We start from the raw sequence: 14,493 nt of genomic DNA, 5'->3' as shown, positions 1-14,493 counted from the left end.
AGTAGGTCATCCGGGTACTTCTCGCGTACCTTTTTATGTATACTGTGTATTCGGACATACTAACCGCTCTCGCGTACTGCTCTCGTGTACTATTGAGTATGGAAGTATGCGATTCTGGACGCAGCTCTCATCAGTGCTCACAGTGTGGGAGGAGTTTTATGTAGCTTTAGCCCGTTGCTAACAGCGCAAACGGTAGCTATTATTAAAACGCTAAAAAATAACAGCAGCGCGAGGGCTGCACGGAATCGCACCTGCTGACCCTAGATAAGAGAACCAAAATCCTGGATTTACCTCGGCCTGGCGACCTACACACCCGAACGCTCTAAAAGCGCCAGGGGTAACCAGACTTTCCCTAACAAAGACGGTGCCGTGCAACCAAGCCAAACAAAAGGAAAAGGTGCGACGCCTGCAACCTGGCGACGCCCCCTTAAATAGGGAGATCGCAGGTGCAGGTCGTTCGCCCCTAACGAGCTGGCCTACTATTTGAGGCCAAGCTCTTTGTTGTTCTGTAACGCCTGCGACGCTGGGAACTGGTAGTATTTTCACCAGCCGTCGCAGGCACCCTAACAGTACCCCCCCTCTAGGGACAGCTCCCGAGGTCCCAAGACCTGCGGTCCGGTTCCGTCGGAACTCGCGGATCAGTTCAGGGTCCAGGATCTGACGAGCCGGTACCCATGAACGCTCCTCGGGGCCGTAACCTTCCCAATCCACCACGTATTGGGTGCTGCCCTGCACCTTCCTGCTATCCAGGAGGCGGCAAACCGTGAATGCAGGGGCACCCTGGATGATACGAGGGGCGGGAGGTTGGGGAGGGGGTCTAGCTCCCTCGCACGCAAATGGGCGAAGTTGGGAGACATGAAAGGTTGGGTGCGCCTTCATCCTGGGAGGCAGCTCCAACCTATATGTCACCGGATTTATCCGTCTGACCACCTTGAACGGGCCAATGTACCTGGGTGCCAACTTATGAGGGGTACCTTTGACGGGGAGATCCCTCGTCGACAGGAGAACTCGTTGGCCCGGCCGGAACGTGAGAGCCGGCTGTCGCCTGCGATCAGCATTACGCTTCATGGAGCGTTGAGAGGCTAAAAGAGCCTGTCTTGCTTTTCGCCAGGTGGCACGGCAGCGACGGATATGATCAAGGACGGATTAAGGATAGTCTGGGCCCCTGGGCAAAGATTTGCCAAGGGCCCCCCCTCACTGTTGGACATATTGTCAGGCATGAAAAGAACATCAAATAGCTCAGTTAAGTGTGTGTATGCATTCAAACGGTGGTTGAGACAAGACACAAGTTTGTCAATGACAACATTGAAAGTTTCGATCCGAAACTTGTCCTTTCCGTTAAATGCTACACCTGGCTCTGCACTATCATCAGACATAATTTTGCGCTTCTTTGTACGCTGGAGGTCATGCCTGTACTCTTGGGAGACAGCAGTGGTGACATTTAAAGCTGCCCCTTCAAACACCTCAAAGTTATCTCTCTGTGCTGCCACAAAGTCTCGTAAAGACAAGAGAAGTTGTCTAGCTGTACATATGTCAATATCATGCTTCTGCAGCTGCAGGCTTGTGGCTTGGAACCTCTGTAGTATTGTGTCCCAGAAGTATGCCATGAAGGCCATCTCCAACGTGTCCAATTTGTCACAGAGTGCAGAGGCTTCACTTCGAGTTACACATTTCTCCTCTATATTTATAGACATATCATTCAATGCCTCTCTCAGTTGTGCATAATATTTCCAAAGAGCCTTAGTTGACTCAGCTCGTGCGCTCCATCGAGTACCTGACAGTGATTTCAGTGTGAGTTTGATATCAGTATCACGGAAAACCTTTCCCCACCTGTGTGTAGATGATGCACAAAATGTGTACATTGCCTGTACAAAGTCAAAAAAACGTCCAGCTTCTGGGCTACTGTCAACAGCATTGACACCAACTAAATTCAGTGAATGTGCTGCACAGGGGACATAACAAATCAAAGGATTTCTTTGTTTAAGATGAGCTTGGACTCCATTGTACTTTTCCGACATGTTACCTGCATTATCATATGACTGGCCCCTACAGTTGGATAAGTCTAGGCCCAGATTCTCCACCATAGCAATGACACACTCTGCCAAACTGTCCCCACTATGGTTTTCAATAGGCTCAAAAGCTAGAAAACGCTCAACTACATGTCCGTCATTATTAACAAACCTGAAAATAAAAGTAAGTTTGTCCACATGAGCAAGGTCTGGAGTGGAGTCAACTATAACAGAGAAGTATTTTGATTCTTTGATCTCATTAACAATTGCCTGCTTTGTTCTCTGTCCCATCAAATGGATAAATTCTTCACACACTGTCGATGATAAGTAGGACACAGAACCTTTTCCCTTACCTCCAAACCTTTGGAGGTGCTCAGCTAGGAATGGGTCAAATTTGGCTAAGAGTTCTATGATGCCCAAAAAATTACCATTGTGGGCTGATCCTAATAGCTCATCATCTTCCCTGAAAGCAAGTCCCCTCTCCCCCAAAAACTGGATGACTGCAACAACTCTTTTCAAAACTTCCCGCCAGTATTGTCTTTCTGCATCAATTTGTTTGACAATATCAGAATCAATTGTTGCTGTGCCTCTGGAGTGATTATATAATGCTAGCATGCAAGCCCTATATTCTGTCCTCAGTGTGTGTGTCTGTACACAAATTGACAGATAGCTAACAAAGTTCCAAGAAAAAGTCAGAAGCTGGAGTAAAGTTAAGTACTCTTTACTGTTGTCTTCATTTCTCAAGTAACAATTAATTTGTAAAACTGAAATAATACAGAAAGAAAGCACTGGTTAGAAATACCATATTCAAATAATATGCAAATATCAACATTTCGATGTAAACGTAATTATAAAAGTAAATATTTAAATGTAACATATTAACAGCATTACACTAATATTATATTAAATGTAAACATAAATATAACTCACAAGCGATACCTCTTCAAGGCACAAACAACAGAATGGATAGAAGCAATAACTAGAGCTGTAAGCTGACCGCATGGCATGTAACCTCTAATGATTTCCCAGATCACACCATGAACTATAACCTGATCATGTCATGTGAACAAACTAACCAATCAACACAAAGGCTGAAATTACACAAGAAAACAATAAATCACTATAAAACACCTGTAGAGGGAGGAAAAGTACCACAAATAAAGAAAAAACTCTTTAAGGACGTGACACCCTATGCTCCACACTCCCCTCATGCTCACCAATCCGCTCTGAATGTTTCCAGTCAGAAAATCCATGAACAAAAGTATTGTGCTTACTGGAAAACAGTTTGCAAGCAAAACAATACACACAGCCAGTTGAAGGAGAGTAAAGTAGCCACTGCCTAGTCACAGTTTGCCCGTTGGGTAGAGAGCAACTGATTAGAGCATTTGTAAAGCTCCTACTGTTACCCCCAATGCCTCTATCCCTGACTGAGGCTGGGTACTTAGCACTTCTGTTTTGAAATGCAGCTTCTCCTCTACTAACAAGAATCGACTTGGCTTGGTCGGTAATGGTACTGGGCCATAAAGCAGGGTCGTTGACCGTTTCACACCAGGAGTTGGGGTCCTTGCCCTCCTCATTTGAAAAACGACACTCACACGATGCAGCTGGCTGGTCTGATTGTGGGTCTGACACACCTGCAACTTTCCTTTCATGGTCTTTCTGCTGCTGGTCTGTGGTAGCCTGGCAGGGCTGGCATTCCTGCTCTGCACCTGACTGGGTCTGCAAAGGTACATAGTCACTGACAGGTGACACTAAGCCAGTGGTGATCACATCTTCATTGCTAGAACTCTGATCACTGCTAACATTAGCAATACTTGTCTCACTCATATCCAGCGGTTTCTCAAAGAAGTTTGAGATCAAAGGAACGCTTTTCAGGAAATCTGCCTGATTTGCTTCCTTAATCTTTTTTGCTTTTCTTTTTGAGGCACCACTTTTTTGTTTGGGATTCATGTTATTAATGGCAAGTGTTTCTTAAGATGCAAATATAGAAGCTTGTCTTGCAAATTCCTATTCCTATCCAATACTTACTATGTTGTTTCTATGTTGTATGTTCAGGAAAAAAATACAATCACAAAATTGTAGAACCAGATACAATATGTAATAAAAAAAAGGCTGACCTATAACTATTTAGCTATAAATTGTTGTTATTGTAAATGTATTGTATGTATGTACTAATATTATAAAGCTTACACTTCTACTATTATCAATCATGTAATATGCAAATAACAATAAGCTTTTAAAAAAGCTGTGAGTTGCTAGTTAGCAACGTTACACTAGCCTTGAAAAAGGCTGTGAACCTTTCAAAGTTTAATATATTATATATAGTAATATAATATTATATCATGTAATATAATATAATATAATATATAAGCCTTTGAAAAGACTATGAAAAGAATGTAACAGAATATATGCAATATAGTATAGTATAGTATAATATAAAAATGTTTATATATATTATAAAATAATATAATGCAGTATAAAGGGCAATGAGCCTTTAAAAAGGCTGTTGGTTGCTGATCTGGTAATAGCAAGGTAAAAGTTGTAGTAAAAGCACAGAGCAAGTTCGCAAGCTGAACTGTCTGAATGTGAGGAGTTTTGATACTGGCAGGGGGTTTTATATAGATCTTGCATATTCACTTGGAAGTTCTCGCAACACCTGATTGGCTCAGCCCCCGTGGGAATTTAGGGCAATGTAACAATTTTTCACCACTGAGTGAGAGAGTGGGGGAGGGGCAGCCACTATCTACTACAAAAAATGCTGTTTTGTGTGTGTGTGTGTGTGTGTGTGTGTGTGTGTGAGAGAGAGAGGCATGGCGAGGGAGACAGGGGGAAGGTTTTGAGTATATTAAAAATGCTGTGTTAATGATATTAAATCAAGTTTAATTATTGTCGAGACCCCTTCACACTGCCTTGAAACATGTCAAGTCATGTCAAACTGTCATTGAATAGTCATTGAATAACAAGCTGAATAAAATATGTTTTCCAATAAATAATCCTCAAACAAAATATCAGGGTTACACGCATACGCAGCCACAGCTTCTACAACAAAACCACTTGCTGTTTCATCATCTGTCACCAAACCAAAATTGTGCTACTGAGTAAAATTAGCTTGCAGTTCTGTTGTATGAAAAGGCACTTTTCCTTTCATGCATTCCTTTAGAGCTAGAGTGACCACTGGTCTCTTTACTGTTGTTTATTAAAGGGGAAACATGAAACTAGTCAAATGGCTTGTTGTTTTCACATAAGTGAAATCACACCCTTGGCCAAATTCACTCAATTTAATCGGTGTCAAAGATAGCATTCATCAGACAAATTGCTTGTCTTAAGTTTAAATAATTGCAAAATTGCTAAATTAATTTGTGTCTCTGCGCTTAAGAGAAATTGAACATAATAATTTTGAAACAATACAAATTCAGAAACATTAAGTAAGGGCCTGAATCGCATATTTGCAACAAAACGTCTGTTATGAAATATGGTAGATTGCCTGGCAATTTGTAGGTCCCTAGAAAGTCAAGGAGCCATGGTAAACTACTTCTATGGAAGCAGGGGCCCTCATGATCAAGGGCCCTCTAATGGTATGCCCTGCTCTTCTCTAGGGCCCCCTGGTAGGGGCTCTCATAACCAGGGCCCTCTAAAAAAAATTCCCCCCTCTTTCCTAGGACAGCGCCTCATCCATTTTCATAAGGGACCCAAAAGCATGGCTAGGGCCCGCAAAAGCATGGCTAGTGCCCAAAAGCATGGCTAGGGGCCCCAAAAGCATGTCTAGGGCCCCCAAGAGGCCCTGGGGTCAAAGTCCCTAATAGTCAGAGGATCCTTAAAATGGAGGGCCCTCGGAAATAAAAATATATTGTATCATAAATGTTGATAGGCATCGCAAAATGTTTTGGGCCAGGGCCCCCCCGGGGCCCCCTGACCTCAAGGGCCCCTGGGCGCTGGCCCCACTGGCCCGGTCAGTAATCCAGCCATGGTTCAGTTTGAGAAGCGCACAGCGGGAGAGCGAGTGAGTCTGCGCGATCAAATGAATCAATTGAGTCGATTCTTTAATCCGGTTCTTTAAGTCGAACGACAAGAATAGACTCGAAAGAGTTGATTCACTAAGTTGATAGTACTCAGCAATGAGCATTCAAATCACCTAAATATTATCTACATAACACATACAGCAAAAACATGTAAATGTGGAAGCATGTGTGTGTGTGTGTGTATGTGTGTTTGCATGCTTATTAATATTAACAGAATAGATACATATGTTAGACACGTATAGATAGATGAAGTGATGTAGACACACATATTAACTCCTTAGCAATGGTAATGATACACTATGTGGCAAAAATTATTTGGACATCTTACCATGAGCTTGTTGGATCTCATTTAAAAAACCAAACAGTATTAAAATCAAGTGACTTCTGTGTGATCATTAGTGACTTGTGATCTCCTGAACAGGTGCACAAACATCAAATCATCTGCTTCTGAGCGACATGGAGGGACGGGCCAACTGTGTCCTGAACTTAATGCAATTTTCCAACAGTGGAACGTTTTGTTGTGATTTTGATACTTGGGTGGCAATGTTTAACTAAAATTACTTTTATTTAGTGTTTAAAACTTCTAAATGACCTCAGTTTTGTCAATTGATTTCAGTCAATTATATCAATCACATAAGTTTAAATCACTTGAGATGTAAAAGTAAAGTCAGAAGTTGTGTATTTTTGCTTTATTTACTTAGCAAATGGCGAATCATTACGTTTAGTTTTCATGGTGTCAGGGTTCCATGGTGTAATGGTTAGCACTCTGGACTCTGAATCCAGTGATCCAAGTTCAAATCTCAATGGGACCTTACTGCTTTTATTTGGGGCCCGGTGTGAGGTCGAAGATTAAGAAATATTAGCAGTTTCAGGATGGTAGCATTCAGCGCATGTGCAGTACAACAGCATCACAACTGCTTGTGCTAGTTTAGAGTCATCTTTAATGACGTGTTAATTTCCATCCATTTATCCAGCCTGAATATTATAATAGCACTAGTAGTGTTATAGTGTTCCACATGTGACTGCTCCATCCCAAAATATAATCGCAAATCATTGTTTACAGCGACATCTAACAGCCAACTTGCTTCTAAATGACTAATTATTAACATTTGGGCTTAAGTAAGACCTCACTGTGTGGTTCCATGGTGTAATGGTTAGCACTCTGGACTTTTATTAGTATTTTCCCGTAAATTTCCCGTATTATATTATAATTTTAAAAAACATTCCTGTGCCTCTCCAAACTTAAATGTCACTAGAGACTGCCACCCAGTCACTAGAGAACTGCTACCCAGGCTGCTGCAAGTGGCAGTTCTCGCGAGGTTAGTGCGGACAGCGGGAACAAACCTGGAACAGGGAGAGATGGATGGATGCAAGGAGAGAGAGGGCATTCCTGCCAAAAAAGTAAAGACTGCATGTAAATATCTAGAGAAATTTATAGGCCTATCTAGACCTATCAGATTCTGATCATCTAATGGACTACTTGCACTCAAGGCTATGACGCATTTCTGTTTTCAAATAGTGCGGCTTGATCGTTTCCGGTAGTATTGTTTACATTCATCGGCATATGCAAAACCTTCGTGAGATTAAAATGAGTGTCCGGTGTAAAGTTTTTATATCGGAACGTTTTCAGAAACAGCTCAAGAAATATTCAGAGCACTGTTGTGTTCCTCTTTGCTCGGCGTCGGCGAAGTTTAATGGAAGTTTTCATAGCTTCCCAGCTATGAACTCAGGAGGCAGTGGCTAATAAACATCCGTCGGGACCACTTTACTATTTCGCCTTATACGAAGGTCTGTAGCAGACATTTCTTACCAGACCACTTGGTTGAACCAAAAATTCCAGATAATCGGAGAAGATTGACGAAGGGTGCAGTACCATTGCTTTTTTTAATGGAACAGCTACAGCACTCAGGCTCCACGGCAAATTAATTTCCCTTTCCCATACAGTAAACATTAGCCAGTTATGTACAGTGGCATGCCTGTTGTCAAACTATCAAAACAAAGCACTAGTTAAGGTATGGGTTAAATAAAAAATAAAGCTGTAATTTATACTGTTGTATTTCTCAACACTTTAAATTCAGCTCCTGATTTAATTAAGCAAACATGTAAATAATTTGCATTACACACCAGTTCTTTACATAAAAACACAATGCACTGTTTCACAAAAACACAAACAATCTTTTATTAAGTAAACATATGATTTAATTTTGTTTGTTTATTAGGATTTTAATATCATGTTTTACACTTCACAAGTTCACAAGTTATATTGAAAAGTTACAGACAATTTTATATCTCCAGTTCACCTCACTTGCACGTCTTTGGACTGTGGGAGGAAACCGGAGCACCCGGAGGAAACCCACACAGACACGGGGAGAACATGCAAACTCCACACAGAAAGGACCCGGACCGCTCCACCTGGGGATCGAACCCAGGACCTTCTTGCTGTGAGGCGACACTGCTACCCACCGTGCCGCCCTATAATTTAATAAGTATACAGAATATTCAATATTTACATTTTCTCATTTCTGTCCACAAATTATGTATTTATTAAACTGTAAAAGAGCATATTTTAGACACACCAGGTTCTGTAAATATTTTGTGTACTCTTTGTACATTAAAACATTAAGTCTAAACAAATTCTGTTTCCAATATTTATTATTTTTTATTATTTATTATTATTATTTATTAATTATTTGTTACTCTAGGCTTGCGGAGCAGATGCCACTCAGCCCAAGAACTCTGCTCCCGAGTTGACACCTCAATTTTGTGAGCCATATCAAAAAGCTCCTGTTCAGTGCACACAAAAGCACAGGTGGGTGCATCAAGGTGGTGGTCTTTCAGAGGCAGAAGTGGGGTTGATAGAACATCAGGATGCAGCGTGATGTGTCGTGATGGTAAAACAGGCTGCTGATATGACAGAACACTGCCCTCCTGCACCATACCAAATGCACACTGCACAGCTGGCTTGTTGAGTTCCATGCCCATGGTGGTCACCAGCGGCTTGTCTTCAAGGCTGAATTTTTCATAAGCCTCTGCCACTCTAAACATGCATGGATCCGGTAAAGGGCCCACCATGCCCCTGTAGAGTCCACTCCTACAAATTTAAGTAGAGACAATACCCCAAACTATAAGCATTCAGGTTAATAATAAATTAAAGTTAATTATAACTATTTATACATTCCAGGTGTGGTAGAGCAGGTAAATTGTACAACTGCAGGTCTAACGAGCAGATTTGTAAAGTAATGAATCACCTTACCTAACTACGCCTTGAGACTTTTGATTTGGCACAGGTTTCGTGATCATGTTGTTGATTGGTCCTGGCTTTACACCCTAATAAGAGAGACAAACGTTGCTGCAATGTAGTTCAGACAGTGCATTAAATTAGAATGCTTATCAAGTGTGATTATTATAAACTTACAATTGTCCGAGGTTTGTGCCAGCGCTGTTCAGTTTCAGTACAGCTGTGCACAGGAGGAACTACTGGCACACTGAGCTGAGAGAAATGTGCAGTTTGAAAAAGCAAAGCCACTATGTGGTTGCATAGGGCAGTGCCTGCAACACATGAACTGCATGTGTGTGTCAGCACAACAGGAGATGAATCACGTAGCCCGATCTGTAAGGGGGTAAGCAAATTAGTAATGACTGTTTAATTCATGGGTTCCTATACCAGTGCTGGGGATCCCATATCACTTTTTTTGTTTTACCTTATCTAAAACCTGATTTAACTAATTAACAAATTAAGTTCCTCATGGGTGAGCCTGAGTAAAGTGTTTTAAAATTAAGAGGAAAAAAATGTGTATGGCATAAGCACCCCAAGAATGGAACCTGGAACCTCTTGCTTATTTTATAGCAATAGGTTTTGGATATAGAACATAGAACATCAAAGAACAGTGAACACTGGTTTGAACATCTGAACTTCAGAGCAAACAGAGATCCCAACCCAGTCATTAAACCCCATGTTTTGCATATTTTTGTGCTTTTCCTATTCTAGCAAACCAGATTCAGCTCGTTACCTAAGTAAAAGCTGGTCATGTGGGGGAAACACAAAAATTTGCAAAGTATGGTGTTCATAGGACTGACTTTGGGATTCCTGGTTTGCCAATATGTTCATTCCTAGAGCAGTGTCTCTTCATCCTACTTCTGGTAACTCTCATAGCTCAACACACATGATCCACTTCACTAGTGGCTTGATAAACAGTTGGTTTGATAAATAGTTGGAGCTACCGTAGATCAGGTATATCGAATACTTGGTACGTTGAATCATGGAATATTTAAAACTGTGTGGAGCGGTCAGGAACAGGACTGAGAAACACTGCCATAGAGTGTCAAACTCAGCTCCTGGGTGCCAACAGCTTTTTCCAATTTTAGAACAAGACAGTTATATAAGAAGTGAACATTAAATAAGGTCAATGCTAAACTCTGCAGTGCTGTGGACACAGGAGTGAAGTCTGAAACCCCTGGTTTAGCCCTACACTTCCTCCCTACTCGTAAACTGTGCGCTGACTCGTTCTTCTTCATGGATCTGTAGCACAAGGCTCTCACACTGACCTCCCCTGACAGCCTGTCCCTATTCGACACTGAATAAAAATAACATACAATTAATTGTACAATTTGTACATTAGATAGCTATATACCTCATCGTTAGTAAACAAATTAGCAACGTTTTCATGCTGTCAAGCTGTGTTAGCAATACTGACCATTATAGCATAACAGGGTGAAAAAAGACATAAAACATAATAATTTTAATAGAAAACATGCCTAGAATTAAATATCATGAACAACAGCCAAGTTGCAGTTTCAACATAAGACTTCCACTTGTCAACAGGACAAACTAACCCAGCTAACACTAATGTAGTTAGCCTTGCTACCGCTAGCTAATTAGCTTCTTTCCGTACATCGCGGGCTAACCTAAAATATAAGATACGCATTTCCCTACCTTCGTAGTTTTGGACGTATGACGAGGCATACAATTTAAAGCCCTTCTCCAGCTTGCTAGAGGGGGCTTTACTGGTCTTCTTACATATCCGATGAACGTAGTTAACATTCATTTTTGGAAGCTCTTGCAAACACCGACTGAAAAATACAGCCATTGCGAATGTATTGGAAAACCGGAAACTCCAAACCGGAAACGCCTAAAGAAAATGTGGAAGTAGTTGTGCAAAGAGCCCATTCCCCCTCTCATTGTACACTCTGGCTTTTTGTAAAATAAAGTACAGAAAAAGTTCCGGGAGTCTCCAGCATATACACAACGGCTCCCTGATTCCCGCAAGTCAGATAAAATCTCCCGGAATCTAGAACGAGCGGCCAAGAGCGCACACACACACGCAGACGACACAGACTTTATTAATACGATCATGTTTTAAATCCGTTATCTGATATACAATCTAGCGCACTGTGTAGGGAACATAAATCAATTGTATAATATACTGTCTAGTGCACTAAGTAGGGAACATAAATCATCATCTAGTTATAATTTCTAGTGCACTATGTAGTGAACATGAATGTGTTGTCTAATACACTATCTAGTGCACTATGTAGGGAACATAAATCCGTTATCTGATATACAATTTAGAGCACTATGTAGGGAACCTAAATCCGTTAACTAATACGCTAAATCCGTTAACTAATACGCTACCTAAAGCATTATGTAAGAAACGTAAGTCTATTATCTAGTATACTATCTAGTGCACTAAGTAAAAACATAAAAAAAAATTTAATATACAATCTAGTGCACTATGTAGGGAACATGAATCTATTATCTTGCACACTATCTAGTGCACTATTTAGTACACATTAATGTTTGTGACGTGAACAGTTAGTTTAGTAGCTCAGTTAGCAGCTCCTAAAAGTTCTGTTATCACCCATATCCTTTGCTTTGTGCGAGAGGTTTTTAGCTTTTTTTTAACTCCCTGAAATGAGTTTTTGCAACTTGGGATGTCTGACATGTTAACTTCCATCTATCCATCCAGCTCAAATACCATAAACACTACATAAAAAACATGTGGAGGTAATGGTGTAATTATTAACCTTTGTGCTCAATTCTTCTTTTGTGGTTCCATGGTGTAATGGTTAGCACTCTGCACTTTGAATCCAGTGATCCGAGTTCAAATCTCGGTGGAACCTGGTTTTATTTAGGTAAAAACAGTTATCAATGCTGAGTAGAGAATAGTGTTCCACATATGACTGCTCTAAGCCAAATTGTGACACCAAAAGGCAAATCATTGTTTACAGCGCCACCTACCGGCCAACTGGGTCCTAAACTTAACTCAGTTTTCAGTGCAATTTTCCAACAGTGGAATAGTTTGTTATTTTGATACATGGGTGGCAATGTTTAACTAAAATTACTTTTATTTACTGCCTAAACCTCTAAACTACCTCAGAATTATATCAATCATGTAAGTTTAAAAAATCTGAGATGTAAAAGTAAAGTCTGAAGTTGTGTGTGTGTGTGTATATTTTTCTTTTTGGCTTTATTTACTCAGCAAATCTTGAATCTTTACGCCAATTAATTTTGCAATGACACAGTTTCAAGGTGTAATGGTTAGCACTCTGAAATCCAGCGGTCCGAGTTCAAATCTCAGTGGGATCTGAGATGTTAAAGTCTGAAGTTATGTGTGGGTATTTTTCTTTTTGACTTTATTTACTCAGCAAATGGCAAGTTTAATTTGGGAGCCGGTGTGAGGTCCAAGGTTTAGAAACTTTAGCAGTATCAGGATGGTAGCGTTCAGCTCATGCGCAAGTACAACAGAGCGCTTGTGGGGTGTAGACCACGATTACTTGTGCTAGTTGTGTCAACCAAGCAGATCACCATTCAGGAAGGTATATCAGTGCCAAAATGAGCATGAGACTCTTAATCTCAGGGTCGTGGGTTCGAGCCCCACGTTGGGCGGCTTTCTTCATTTAACATCAACGAAAATCAAAAGAACGTTCTTCCACTGTACAGTCAGTCTCCAGTGACTTAGCAGGTGGATGTTTGTGCTTGTAGGACTGTTGTTTACTGGATGGTTTTCAGTTACTTATTTCCACTATTCTGTGGAGCTACACGTTGTTGTGTCTCATATCCGTTTGATCAACAGGCAGGTTGTGCAATAAAAGCCACTCGTCCCTGGGTGGGCTTGAACCACCAACCTTTCGGTTAACAGCCGAACGCGCTAACCGATTGCGCCACAGAGACACGCACACACTTGTTTCATTGGACGGTACACACGGGTCACATGACTTGGTAATGTTTACCTTAGGCCAGTGTTAATTTTGACAGCACATTTTGATTTAGTTTTAGTCATAGTCTTTTGACTAAAATGTCATTTAGTTTTAGTCATAATTTAGTCATCTGAATTGTTTTAGTTTTAGTCTAGTTTTAGTCGACTAATTATCATAAGAATATAGTCGACTAAATCTACAGTCGATTCAGTCGACTAAAATATAAAGGGTGTCAAATGTAAATGCTTTTTAATCAGTTCACTTTAATTATTTAAGTAATTATGCACACACACAAAATGAAACCAGTTATGGAATATTATTAATGTTTGAATGTGCAATACACACAAAACCAGATTTAACTTATTTCAAACATCTTTATTTACCTGACCTTGCTTATTGAGCATAACAATAACAAAATATTAATGACCAGTAGGCCTGCTCTGCCTGAAAAATATATGCGTTGTTCATAACAAATTGCATATTACATTCTTTATAAAACTGGGTACCGTAAAAGCAGCAGTGCCATTATGTTGCCATTATACTGCCAGCAGTGCCAGATGTTTCAGATTTGTTGTGTTTTTACCCGAGATCGTCGCCCCACATGGTTTACACATCGTCTTGTTTTTCTCGACGTGAAATGAGAAATGTGTCCATATATATCGGCTCTCCACTTTCTCCCTGTTGACATTGTGGAGTTAACCTAGTTCCATGAGTAACGACAGTTCACAGGCTAGTCTGGTCTTCCCGGGTTTAGATCAAATGTGTGCGAGTGTGGTCTTACAGCGGTACTGCAAAAGAAATTAGTACTGATAGGATGGCTACCCGGCTTGTCCCGCCTCTCCACATACGCTAAAGTAGTTATGATTGGATCTCTCCCTAACTCTCCAAAACTAAATCAGTTCTGATTGGATGTCGTCCCTGCCAAACATTTTCGTCTCGTTTTTATTTGTTGACGAAAATGTCAATTACACAAAATGAGTCTGAGACCATGATTTATGGTGGGCTGGCTGGTACATGTATGAATTATCTACCCTTGTGTTAAAACTTATTCCACATGCTTATAGTTGTAGCAGCTAGTGAAAATGCTTCTATCTTGCATTTCTGCAAAGTAAAAAGGATTTCCATTCTTCATGATTCAGCTTTTACTGATTTATAATGAAGAACAGCGTATTAGATCCAGAAAAAATGCATTTCCTCTAGTAATACTGTTTAAAGCTTACAACAGACATGTTTATATTTGTTTTAAAGCTACGGTCAGTCAGTAGCCA

At 40.6% G+C, this 14,493-nt stretch overlaps 1 protein-coding gene and 2 non-coding genes across 3 annotated transcripts in view; 2 read left to right on the top strand and 1 right to left on the bottom strand.

Moving 5' to 3' along the window:
* LOC134326266 (zinc finger protein 271-like) overlaps window positions 1-14,493 on the top strand; it is a gene marked incomplete at its 5' end in the record, with an annotated part of 96,691 nt that overhangs the window by 61,462 nt on the left and 20,736 nt on the right. The window lies entirely within an intron of this gene.
* Window positions 12,077-12,148, top strand: trnaq-uug (transfer RNA glutamine (anticodon UUG)). Its single transcript has one exon. It is a non-coding gene; the product is annotated as a tRNA-Gln (tRNA).
* trnan-guu (transfer RNA asparagine (anticodon GUU)) lies at window positions 13,126-13,199 on the bottom strand. The gene has a single exon. It is a non-coding gene; the product is annotated as a tRNA-Asn (tRNA).

The sequence above is a fragment of the Trichomycterus rosablanca genome, chromosome 14, assembly GCF_030014385.1.
Source record: "Trichomycterus rosablanca isolate fTriRos1 chromosome 14, fTriRos1.hap1, whole genome shotgun sequence".
Classification (NCBI taxonomy): domain Eukaryota; kingdom Metazoa; phylum Chordata; class Actinopteri; order Siluriformes; family Trichomycteridae; genus Trichomycterus; species Trichomycterus rosablanca.
This window is presented reverse-complemented; position numbering and strand designations above follow the sequence as displayed.